This window comes from Staurois parvus, unplaced genomic scaffold, assembly GCF_062004578.1.
Source record: "Staurois parvus isolate SC_StPar_1 unplaced genomic scaffold, SC_StPar_1.0 ptg001478l, whole genome shotgun sequence".
Classification (NCBI taxonomy): domain Eukaryota; kingdom Metazoa; phylum Chordata; class Amphibia; order Anura; family Ranidae; genus Staurois; species Staurois parvus.
In genome coordinates this window covers 350,349-364,022 of record NW_028319274.1, presented here as the reverse complement: position 1 = coordinate 364,022, position 13,674 = coordinate 350,349, and the positions used below count along the sequence as shown (strand labels likewise).

Here is a 13,674-nt window from a genome sequence, read left to right as displayed (position 1 = left end):
CACATAATACACACACAAACACACATGTATACTCATAATACACACACAAACACACACGCATACTCATAATACACACACAAACACACACGCATACTCATAATACACACACAAACACACACGCATACACATAATACACACACAACACACACACATACACATAATACACACACAACACACACACATACACATAATACACACACAAACACACATGTATACTCATAATACACACACAAACACACACACATACACATAATACACACACAAACACACACGCATACACATAATACACACACAAACACACATGTATACTCATAATACACACACAAACACACACATACACATAATACACACACAAACACACACGCATACTCATAATACACACACAACACACACACATACACATAATACACACACAACACACACACATACACATAATACATACACAAACACACACATACACATAATACACACACAACACACACACATACACATAATACACACACAACACACACACATACACATAATACACACACATACACACACATACACATAATACACACACAACACACACACATACACATAATACACACACAAACACACATGTATACTCATAATACACACACAACACACACACATACACATAATACACACACAAACACACACGCATACTCATAATACACACAGAAACACACACACACATACTCATAATACACACACAACACACACATGTATACTCATAATACACACACAAACACACACACATACACATAATACACACACAAACACACACACATACACATAATACACACACAAACACACACACGCATACACATAATACACACACAACACACACACATACTCATAATACACACACAAACACACACACATACTCATAATACACACACAAACACACACACGCATACACATAATACACATACAACACACACACATACACATAATACACACACAACACACACACATACACATAATACACACACAAACACACATGTATACTCATAATACACACACAAACACACACACATACACATAATACACACACATACTCATAATACACACACACACACACATACTCATAATACACACACAACACACATGTATACTCATAATACACACACACACACACACATACACATAATACACACACAAACACACATGTATACTCATAATACACACACAAACACACATACACATAATACACACACAACACACATGCATACTCATAATACACACACAACACACACACACATACTCATAATACACACACAAACACACATGTATACTCATAATACACACACAACACACACACACATACACATAATACACACACAAACACACATGTATACTCATAATACACACACAACACACACATACACATAATACACACACAAACACACACGCATACTCATAATACACACACAAACACACACGCATACTCATAATACACACACAAACATACACACATACTCATAATACACACACAAACACACACGCATACACATAATACACACACAAACACACACACATACACATAATACACACACAAACACACATGTATACTCATAATACACACACATACTCATAATACACGCACAAACACACATGTATACTCATAATACACACACAACACACACACACATACACATAATACACACACAAACACACACGCATACTCATAATACACACACAAACACACGCGCATACACATAATACACACACAAACACACACGCATACTCATAATACACACACAAACACACACGCATACTCATAATACACACACAAACATACACACATACACATAATACACACACAAACACACATGTATACTCATAATACACACACATACTCATAATACACGCACAAACACACATGTATACTCATAATACACACACATACTCATAATACACACACAACACACACGCATACACATAATACACACACAAACACACACGCATACTCATAATACACACACAAACACACACGCATACTCATAATACACACACAAACACACATACACATAATACACACACAAACACACATGTATACTCATAATACACACACATACACATAATACACACACAAACACACATGTATACTCATAATACACACACAACACACACACGCATACTAATAATACACACACAACACACACGCATACTCATAATACACACACAAACACACACACATACACATAATACACACACAAACACACACACATACACATAATACACACACAAACACACATGTATACTCATAATACACACACAAACACACACGCATACTAATAATACAAACACACATGTATACTCATAATACACACACAAACACACACGCATACTAATAATACACACACAAACACACATGTATACTCATAATACACACACAAACACACACACATACACATAATACACACACAAACACACACACATACACATAATACACACACAAACACACACGCATACACATAATACACACACAAACACACACGCATACACATAATACACACACAACACACACACATACACATAATACACACATACACATAATACACACACAAACACACACACATACACATAATACACACACAAACACACACGCATACTCATAATACACGCATACATATAACACACACATAATCATAATACACACATGCATACACATAATACAAACACATACACATATAATGCACATATGAAGATGCATATGCACACACATTTACACATACATATACATACATATACATACATACATAAAATACACAAACACACATGAACACAAGCATACATATACAAACATATAATGTCATACACAAACATGCACATATGAAGACACACGTATTATACAAAACACACAGAGATATTACAGAAACATACATATATGAAAAAAATACATATACACATACATATTATACACACACGAGCACACCCATACACACACACGTATTATACACAAACATATATACATACATACACACACGTATTATACAGAAACATACATACATACACACACACGTATTATACAGAAACATACATACATACACACACACGTATTATACACAAACATACATACATACACACACACGTATTATACAGAAACATACATACATACACACACACGTATTATACAGAAACATACATACATACACACACACGTATTATACACAAACATACATACATACATACACACACACGTATTATACAGAAACACACCCATACATACAGACACTGATGGGGTTAATATGTCTACACAGCCCGCAGGAAATGGGTGGTGATGAAGGGTGCGCATCACATGTTCAATGTGTACATACATGGGTGTAGCTGGGAATTTTCCATACCAGTCCAACCCCCGGCTTCCTAACCCCTTCCTGACCAGGGACAACCAAGACTTTCCTGACCAGGTCCAGGCCGTATTGCTGTGCTCCCCAACAACAAATTTTGAACGGCTTTGCACACCAAGAAACAATCTTCATCCCATTACATCGGCACATACGTGGCCTTCATACGTGGCCTTCATACGTGGCCTTCATACGTGGCCTTCATACGTGGCCTTCATACGTGGCCTTCATACGTGGACTTCATACGTGGACTTCATGCTTCATACGTCACACTCTGAATAATTATATATATGTTATCAATCATAATCACAATGAAGAACATTCCACCAGGAATCTGTCCAGGATTTCCCCAGAAGTAGAAGTCTACACGTATACATCATGTGACATTTTATAACATTGTATCTTCTTTGTCTGTACTGTGTGCAGTGAGAGGGGCGGGGGAGGGGCTGTGACATCAATTAGAGCAGAGGTCTGTTTACAAACAAATTTGTAAACAAACGTCTTGCAATTCCCGTGATTGGCTGTTTGTGTGATCACATGATCAAGTATCACGCTGATTGGTTCCTGACCATTCGCCAGAGATCTGCGCAGTGTGGTCACGGATTTAGCAGCAAACACGTGGATCGGCATGGTGGAACCATGTGATCAGTGATGGATGTATATCATGAGATAACCCCTTCATACCTTTTTAGAAGTTCTAAAGGCTGGGGGGAGGAGGTAAGCATTCTGATCATGTGACCGCTGCGATTGCCAGTCACATGATCCTGATTGGTTGCTGTGCTGGGAGCGCACATAAGGGCGTATATAGGTGGCCGCTCGGCATTACTGAGGCCACATATGGCCACGGCTGGCGGGAAGTGGTTAATGGACTTGTCGGAAAATGTGTGTTTGTTTTTACTGTTTACATTACTTTGTGAATACTATGTAGTACCCCAACTCATTCACATTGGGGGGGGGGGGGGTATCTGGAGGCCCCCTTATTGTTAAAGGTGGCTTCCAAATCCCGATACCCCTCCCCCTCCTGCAGACCCCACAGCCATCAAGCCAGATTTGTAGGGAAGAGGCCCTTGTCCTTATCAACATGGGGACAAGGTGCTTCGCCAGGAGGTGCTCTCCTATCATGGTCACCATGTGGCCTGGTATGGTTCAATGGGGGGCTACATGCTCACCCTCCCCCCCACACACACTTTTTTGGACAGCTAGACTGTACATTTGGATAGGGATCTAGTGTGGAGTTTGGGGGGGGGGGGGTACCTTACACTGTTTTGATTGTGTGGGGTACCCCATAAAATGCATACCAAGCCCAAATGGGCCTTGAATTAACTATGGTGACCCCCCAAACCATTTTTTCCTATTAATGATCCCTGGCTCCTTTGATGACATGGCCAGAGATTCCTGTCCATATAGTGAAGGGGGCTGTGTGACCTGAGAATCCTGCAGTGGCAGATGTCTAGTGCTGCTGGGTGATCCCATATATTGATGTCTATCTGGTTCATAATTTGGCCCAAACCTTAAAGCCCAACTGAACCTTCAATATATGTTAACTAAATATATTCCATCAAAGCAAAAGGAGTGCAATGTCCTACCACAGCCTGAGTAGAAAGGTCTGTCCCCTGCCACCATGCTGCAGAGAAGGACCCTTGTTCTCCCTTGTGGAAGCAGAGGTCACTCTCTGTGGAAGCAGTGGTCTCTCTCTGTGGTCTGTCTCTGTGTAAGCAGTGGTCTCTCTCTGTGGTCTGTCTCTGTGGAAGCAGTGTTCTCTCTCTGGTGTCTCTCTCTGTGGAAGCAGTGGTCTCTCTCTGTGGTCTCTCTCTGTGGAAGCAGTGGTCTCTCTCTGTGGTCTGTCTCTGTGGAAGCAGTGGTCTCTCTCTGGTGTCTCTCTCTGTGGAAGCAGTGGTCTTTCTCTGTGGTCTCTCTGTGTGGAAGCAGAGGTCTCTCTCTCTCTGGTGTCTCTCTGTGGAAGCAGTGGTCTCTCTCTGTGGTCTCTGTGGAAGCAGTGGTCTCTCTCTGTGGAAGCAATGGTCTCTCTCTGTGGTCTCTCTCTATGGAAGCAGTGGTCTCTCTATGTGGTATCAGTGGTCTCCCTCTGTGGTCTATCTCTGTGGAAGCAGTGGTCTCTCTCTGTGGTCTCTCTGTGGAAGCACTGGTCTCTCTCTGTGGAAGCAGTGGTCCTTCTCTATGGTCTCTCTGTGGAAACAGTGGTCCTTCTCTATAGTATCTATCTGTGGAAACAGTGGTCCCTCTCTATAGTATCTCTCTGTGGAAGCAGTGGTCTCTCTCTGTGGTCTCTCTCTGTGGAAGCAGTGGTCTCTCTCTGTGGTCTCTCTCTGTGGGAGCAGTGGTCTCTATAGTCTTTCTCTGCGGAAGCAGTGGTTTCTCTCTATAGTCTCTCCCTGTGGAAGCAGTGTTCTCTCTCTGTGGTCTCTCCCCGTGGAAGCAGTGGTCTCTCTCTCTGGTCTCTCTCTGTGTAAGCAGTGTTCTCTATCTGTGGTCTCTACCTGTGGAAGCAGTGGTCTCTCTCTGTGGTCTCTCTCTGTGGGAGCAGTGGTCTCTATAGTCTTTCTCTGCGGAAGCAGTGGTTTCTCTCTATAGTCTCTCCCTGTGGAAGCAGTGTTCTCTCTCTGTGGTCTCTCCCCGTGGAAGCAGTGGTCTCTCTCTCTCTCTCTGGTCTCTCTCTGTGTAAGCAGTGTTCTCTATCTGTGGTCTCTACCTGTGGAAGCAGTGGTCTCTCTCTGTGGTCTCTGTGAAAGCAATGTTCTCTCTCTCTCTCTATGGTCTCTCTCCATTGAAGCAGTGGTCTCTCTCTGTGGTCTCTCTCTGTACAAGCAGTGGTTTCTCTCTGAGGAAGCAGTGGTCTCTCTTTGGTGTCTCTCTCTGTGGGAGCAGTGGTCTCTCTGTGGTCTCTCTCTGTGGAAGAAGTGGTCTCTCTCCGTGGAAGCAATGTTCTTTCTCTGTGCTCTCTGTGCAAACAGTGGTCTCTCTCTGTGGTCTCTCTCTTTGGAAACAGTGGTCTCTCTCTCTCTCTGTGGTCTCTCTCTGTGGAGGCAGTGGTCTCTCTCTCTGTGGTCTCTCTCTGTGGAACCAGTGGCCTCTCTCTCTGTGAAAACAGTGGTCTCTTTCTGTGGTCTGTCTCTGTGGAAGCAGTGGTCTCTTTCTGGGGTCTCTCTCTCTGGTCCCTTTCCTTCTGTATTTACCAGGAATCTCATTTTACCACATGCCCCACCTACACAGCAGGGACCCCACTATTCCACATACAGGGCCCTGATTCAGCAAAGACCGTCCCTTGAGTTACAATGACGCTACAACAGTAGTCACAGGATGATGTTACTTCCCACACCCTCTTCAGTGACTCAGCAGAGAAACAGAAAGTGAACAGAACCTGAATGTGTAACTTCCACAAAATGACTGACCTCCTCACGCCGTGACAGCAATCGCCCCTAATTTTACATCCGGAGAGGGATTGGTGACCTTTCTAACCTCCACCCAAATAATGTCTGTCGTCCTTCTATGGCAGCCCATACACTCACATCATCTATAGATTGCAGTTAGTAGAATTCTACATAGAAATTCTCACTTGAGGTCCAGCTGCCCCTCAACACCCCCATGAACAGGGATTTGAGGGGGATCATCCAGGGACGGGTCAGTATTGGGGTGCAGGAGAAGAAGAGCTGACTCTGCTATAATGATCTGTGAGGATTTAGAATGGGGAAGGAAGGGCCTCATGTGACCATAAAGATGGGACTTCCCATTATTACGAAACACCACGGTTCATCAGAACGGACACAGCTCAGCTCATATTCTGGTTTAACTGGTAATTTTCCATTCGAGTTCAACCCCAGGCTCTGAACAGTACTGGTCTTTGTATGGTGACCTTCAATGAAAATGTTGGGTGCACTCCTCGTGGTCCCTCTGTGGTCTCACAGCCAGCTCAGCATTCTCTAAAAGATCTTCTAAAGTCATGACCTACCGGTGGATCCTGCCAGTCCTCCGAGCAAATTTCCCCTTCCTGTCTACTACTGACACCCTTCTCCAGACAGAAGCAGATCCATCCTAGTATGGTCAGTTCGGGTCTCTTCTTCTCAGTCGTGAGGAACAGAAGCAGGACCCATGCAGGCTGTGCCGTGGACCTGAAGACTCACTACTGTTGCCGGCGGCTCCTTCACATGCCGGCCTATGGCCTGAGAATGCAAACATCTAGTAATCCCGAAGAATGGCTGTTTTGTTGATCACAAGATACAGAACCACCTGATATTCTGAGACCTGGTGGTCTTTTTTGCAATATCAAATGTCTAACTTATGCCTCCAGCAGGCTTGAGCACTCCCCTATCTGCTGCCCACCCAGTTGGTGTTGGTAAGATTCTGAAGTTCTGAACTTGAAAGTGCTTAAGTAGAGGAGATCAATGAATGGAAGTTCTCCACTCTCCATCCTAAACTGGTCTTCAGCCTTCAGGGCCCACAGCAGTCACACTGTGGGCAGGTGGAAGTGATCAGGAGACTCCTGAGCCCAAATGACGAGGGTTCCACCATATAGTGGTGTGATGATCGCGGCGTCAGACCCCAGCCCTTCTCACCAAACTTGTGACCGAAGGACTAGCAAATCTAAAACCGCGCTGTCACGTGCGTAACAATGCCACGCCCAGCTGCACCCTGCACAACGATTTTCCAGCTGATGGACCACAATCTATGTACCGCCAGCCTGAGCGATTGTTAGTGGGTCATCGCAGGCAGGGTATATAGAGGGCTAAAACACACAGTAGCGCTCTTCAGAGACAGGGATTTTTAGTTTGCATTAAAGATCTTTAGAAACAGTTCAGCACCTTTCAGATAATAGGATTTGTTACTAAAAAGGTCAAAAGGGTGCAATAAAAATATTTACAGAAAAAGATGTAGCCAATATATATATAAAAATACAGAGAACAACAGCACAGCAAAGAGATAACAGAAAGAAGTTTAGAGAGGTAGAGTACTCGCCGTCAGCCTTGGTTTAAGCGGCTTCAAGGGTCAGAGAGAAAGGGTACCGTTCTCCCAAAGTTGGCTCCTGGTGTTAAAAGGGAGAACTCTTCAACTTCCTTCCCCAAGCATACCAGCCTTTTTCTAGGAACCCAGCAGGGTGTCTCCTTACAGCAGAGAACCAATCTCCTCATTTGGGGAGGGGTGTTTAGGTGGGAGAACTCAGGCTATGACCAAATCCCTCCCAGTTTATATCATGGTCAATAACCTTCCCTAGGTGCATGTAGCAGCCTAGCCACTAGTAGATTAATATGCAGAATGATATCCTGAACGTCCCGACATCAAATATGCCATATCTCACTATTTCAGCTAGAACTATATGGCTTTCTGCTCTCCTGTAGACTTCAACTAGGGGTGTAAGATATCAGACGACTCACATTAAACTGAGCTATCCGAATATATGCTTTGCTTTATTGTAATTATTTCCTATCTCCAGATATGACATGATATGGAAAAGTGGGTTTTAAATGTGATGTCTCCTGCTCCTCGACCTCTCCGCGGCCTTCAACACTGTTGACCACCCTCTCCTCCTTGCCAAACTGCACTCCCTTGGCATCAAGGACGCTGCTCTCTCCTGGTTCTCCTCCTACCTTTCCCAACGCTCCTTCAGCGTCACCTACAACACTGCCACCTCCCCCTCCCTCCCCCTCTCTGTTGGGGTCCCCCAAGGCTCTGTCCTCTGGCCCCTCCTCTTCTCCATCTATACCTCCTCCCTTGGCAAACTTATTCACTCCCACGGCTTCAACTACCACCTCTATGCCGACGACACCCAAATTTACCTCTCCACCCCCCACCTCACCCCTTCATTCTCTGCCCGCATCGCCCACCTCCTAAACGACATATCAGACTGGATGTCGCTCCATTTCCTCAAACTTAACCTCTCCAAAACCGAGCTCCTGGTCTTCCCCCCCCCCCCCATCTTCTCCATCACTACTAACAACACCACCATCTCTCCCACCCCACACGCCAAAGTCCTGGGTGTCACCCTGGACTCCCACCTCTCCTTCCTACCCCACATCCAACTGCTATCTAGATCTTGCAGGCTCCACCTCCGCAACATCTCCAAGATACGCACATTCCTCACCCCAGACACCACCAAACAACTCGTACACTCCCTCATCTCACGCTTGGACTACTGCAACTCCCTTCTCACCGGCCTACCCAAACGAACACTATCCCCACTCCAGTCTATCCTGAATTAGTGGCGAGACTCATCCACCTCACCAACCGCTCCACATCTGCCTCCCCCCTCTGCCAATCCCTTCATTGGCTCCCAATTGCCCAACGCATCAAGTTCAAGCTGCTAACCCTTACCTAGAAGGCCACTCACAATGCCGCCCCGAACTACATAACTGACCTGATACCCAAATACTACCCTGCCCGTGCCCTCCGCTCCTCACAGGACCTCCTACTCTCTAGCTCCCTGGTCTCCTCCTCCCACGCCCGATTGCAGGACTTCTCTAGGACTTCCCCCATCCTCTGGAACTCCCTACCCCAATCCATCAGACTGTTGCCTTCCCTCCTCACCTTCAGGTGCACCCTGAAAACCCTCCTCTTCAGGAAAGACTACCCCAACCTCACCTAACACCCGACCTCACCTAACAACTAACCTCCTCCACTCCTCCCGGCACTCCATCCCCCACAGCCATTTCCTCCTGTACCACCTTCCCCTCCCTCCTAGATTGTAAGCTCGAAAGAGCAGGGCCCTCGAACCCCTCGTGTATTGTATTGTTACTGTCTTGTCTCATGTTCTGTCCCCCTTGCTACTGTACAGCGCTGAGCATACCCATTGGCGCTATATAAATACTGTATAATAATAATGTCTGTTTTACGGCTATCCCGAAATGCGTTTGAAGTCCAGTGAAGGACTGGTTTATGGCTTTACGATCACCTCCAAGCAAGAATCTCACAGACATGCTGGGCCCAGGCTAATTGGGGTTTATAACCATGAATCTACCCCGCTGGGCCTGATGCTGGTGATCTCAGCATACATACAGACCACATTCCTGAGGGAGGGGAGATTGGAGGGAGAGGGAATGATACAAGATGGAGGATCCTTAGCAAGATGGATGACTGCGTCCATCTCTGTACGTACAATTGCTACAAATGGGGTCCCTTATTGGAAGGAATGGGGTGCAGTTTTGTTTCTTTCCCTTAATTTAAGGTGTCACCGAATGTTTTACGGGGTGCTTGTGTTCCACAAATACAGGATTCTGATTGGCCCACTTTATGGTGGGCTTTTCAGCTTCAGGTCAGATGTACTGCACCTACCCCCCCCCTGCACTAAGGCCTCAGACCACAGCAAGGAGACCATTGGAGCAGCTCCCCCACCTTCACTTCCCTAATGACAGAATTGTAGCCGCCATGTTTTTTAGTGGGCCGTAGGGGTTGGTCTTCTAGTCCAGTGCTGGTTGGACGGTGTGATATATTTATTATCTTTGGCTGATTTAAAGGAGTTTTCTGTCTAAAGCAGCAACAGCCTGACTACAAAAGTTCTATTTGTGGGGAAAAAAAGGACATAAATTTCATTGGGGTGCAGCGTTGTAGCGTGTGTGCATTCTCACAGCCATGACATAACACACGTGATCCTATAGAGGGCGCAGTGGCCAAGTGGTAAGGTGTTGGTCTCGTCAACCAAAGATCATGGGTTCAATCCCCATCTGTGCCTGGTTCTCTAATCTCCTCCCTGATGTGCTATATACATTTGTGATCAATTAGTGAACTATATAGAAATCACTCATGGTTCTGATGACATGTATTTAATTTATGAGCAAATTAGTTCACACTGACCTACCAGGATAGGAGGAGGTCGGGGCCATCTTTGTTCAGTCATCATTCAGGGCCACCACTGAATTCATAGACTGAGAGGACTAAATCCAGGTGCCTCTGCAGTTCTTAGCTGTGTTCACAAATGTCTGACACAGATCAGCCCCTGCAAACATTTGCTTTGTGACTTCTTACAATGTACATTCTGATCCCTGGGGGAGGGGAGACTGAAGTAAAGGTTCCTTCTACCTACAGCAGACAAATGACATCATCTCAGGCTAGGATGCAATGTTTCATTTTCACCATTCAAAGGAGAAACAGAGAACAGGGGCGGGTCTTATTGATTGATCGCAGTAATAGCCAATCATAGGAGCCAGGCCTCCCGACTACTAACCAGGAGCTGCCAGAGCCGTGCACTATGGAGCGCGCCTCCAGCAGAAATGCATCACCTCGGAGGGAGACCCACTTCCACTCCCAGTCCTCTGTGCTGAAAGAACCTCTGAGAAATAGCCCCCATTGTTGGTGTCAGTGGGAGGAATAGTGCCCCATCATTGGGGGTCAGTGGGAGGAATAGTGTCCCATCATTGGTATCAGTGGGAGGAATAGTGCCCCATCATTGGTGTCAGTGGGAGGAATAATGCCCCATCATTGGTATCAGTGGGAGGAATAGTGCCCCATCATTGGTGTCAGTGGGAGGAATAGTGCCCCATCATTGGTGTCAGGCGGAGGAATAGTACCCCATCAATGGTGTCAGTGGGAGCAATAGTGCCCCATCATTGGTGTCAGTGGGAAGAATAGTGCCCCATCATCGGTGTCAGTGGAAGGAATAGCGCCCCATCATTGATGTCAGTGGAAGGAGCTATTCCTTCCATTCCTGCCCCATCATTGGTGTCAGTGGGAGGAATAGTGCCCCATCATTGGTGTCAGTGGGAGGAATAGTGCCCCATCATTGGTGTCAGTGGGAGGAATAATGCCCCATCATTGGTATCAGTGGGAGGAATAGTGCCCCATCATTGGTATCAGTGGGAGGAATAGTGTCCCATCATTGGTGTCAGTGGGAGGAATAGTGCCACATCATTGGTGTCAGTGGGAGGAATAGTGCCCCATCATTGGTATCAGTGGGAGGAATAGTGCCACATCATTGGTGTCAGTGGGAGGAATAGTGCCCCATCATTGGTATCAGTGGGAGGAATAGTGTCCCATCATTGGTATCAGTGGGAGGAATAGTGCCCCATCATTGGTGTCAGTGGGAGGAATAGTGCCCCATCATTGGTGTCAGTGGGAGGAATAGTGCCCCATCATTTGTATTAGTGGGAGGAATAGTGCCCCATCATTGGTGTCAGTGGGAGGAATAGTGCCCCATCATTTGTATTAGTGGGAGGAATAGTGCCCCATCATTGGTGTCAGTGGGAGGAATAGTGCCCCATCATTGGTACTACTGATCAGGAGCTGTCAGAGCTGTGCACTAGGGAATGCGCCTCCAGCAGGATATATGTTCTTACAGTGTTCTTGCTGTTATCGGCTCAGAACCGAGCATAGCATCATGTATATGAATATGATGTCCATGAATATATATTCTTGCTGTTATCGGCTCAGAAGTTATGAAGCACATTTAGGTTTGGACTCTTCCAGGTGGAGATGGTCGGCCAGGAATGTGGATTGTGTTGTCTGACATTGAATGGGAGTCATCTAATGTGAGGTGGCCAAGAGATGAAACACAGAGCACCAGAGGGGGCACAGTGGCCAAGTGGTAAGGCGTTGGTCTTGTAAACCAAAGATCATGGGTTCAATCCCCATCTGTGCCTGGTTCTGTAATCCCCAATCATATGAGTTCTTTTAACAGTTGTGATAAAAATGGAGAAGCCTCACTTCTAGTTATGAGGACATAAGAATGAATACAACACATCCAGAGCCACCATCAACCTCCTGGACTGAGATGCTGGCTCCATCATGTGATCAGCAGCAATGTCTCATGACTTCTGATGATTAGTATGAGACCAGGAGCTGTCACAGCTGTGTACTGACAAAACTCTGGAGCACATATATGTAGCACCATAAAGGGAGTGTGAGCTCGGTGTCAGCAAGTTAGGAGACCACAGAGGACAAAGCAGTGTATAACTGTCCATCAGCAGGACGATTTCAGTGAGCAAGGCTAGGCCCAAATATACGAGAGACAGACTGCATTGTCATATGTAGAAAGTACAAATACTATGTACAACTTATGTACATTCTAAAAGACATTCACCATGGAGGGCGCAGTGGCCAAGTGGTAAGGCGTTGGTCTCGTAAACCAAAGATTATGAGTTCAATCCCCCTCTGTGCTATTAACTGACATCAATAATGTCAGTGGGTGGAATAGTGCCCCAACATTAGTGTCAGTGGGAGGAAGAGTGCGCTATCATTGGTGTCAGAGCTGTGCGCTAGGCAGTGCGTCTCCAGCAGAAATGCTGGAGCACATATATGTTCTTACTGTTATCTGCTCAGACGTTATGAAGCACATTTAGGTTTGGACTCTTCCAGGTGGAGATGGTCGGCCAGGAATGTG

The 13,674-nt window shown here is 45.7% G+C and overlaps 3 non-coding genes across 3 annotated transcripts; all 3 read left to right on the top strand.

Moving 5' to 3' along the window:
* Positions 1–10,959: 10,959 nt before the first annotated feature.
* Positions 10,960–11,031, top strand: TRNAT-CGU (transfer RNA threonine (anticodon CGU)). Its single transcript has one exon. It is a non-coding gene; the product is annotated as a tRNA-Thr (tRNA).
* A 1,831-nt stretch (positions 11,032–12,862) lies between these two features.
* Positions 12,863–12,934, top strand: TRNAT-UGU (transfer RNA threonine (anticodon UGU)). Its single transcript has one exon. It is a non-coding gene; the product is annotated as a tRNA-Thr (tRNA).
* Positions 12,935–13,381: 447 nt separating this feature from the next.
* Positions 13,382–13,453, top strand: TRNAT-CGU (transfer RNA threonine (anticodon CGU)). Its single transcript has one exon. It is a non-coding gene; the product is annotated as a tRNA-Thr (tRNA).
* The last annotated feature ends 221 nt before the right edge of the window (positions 13,454–13,674 follow it).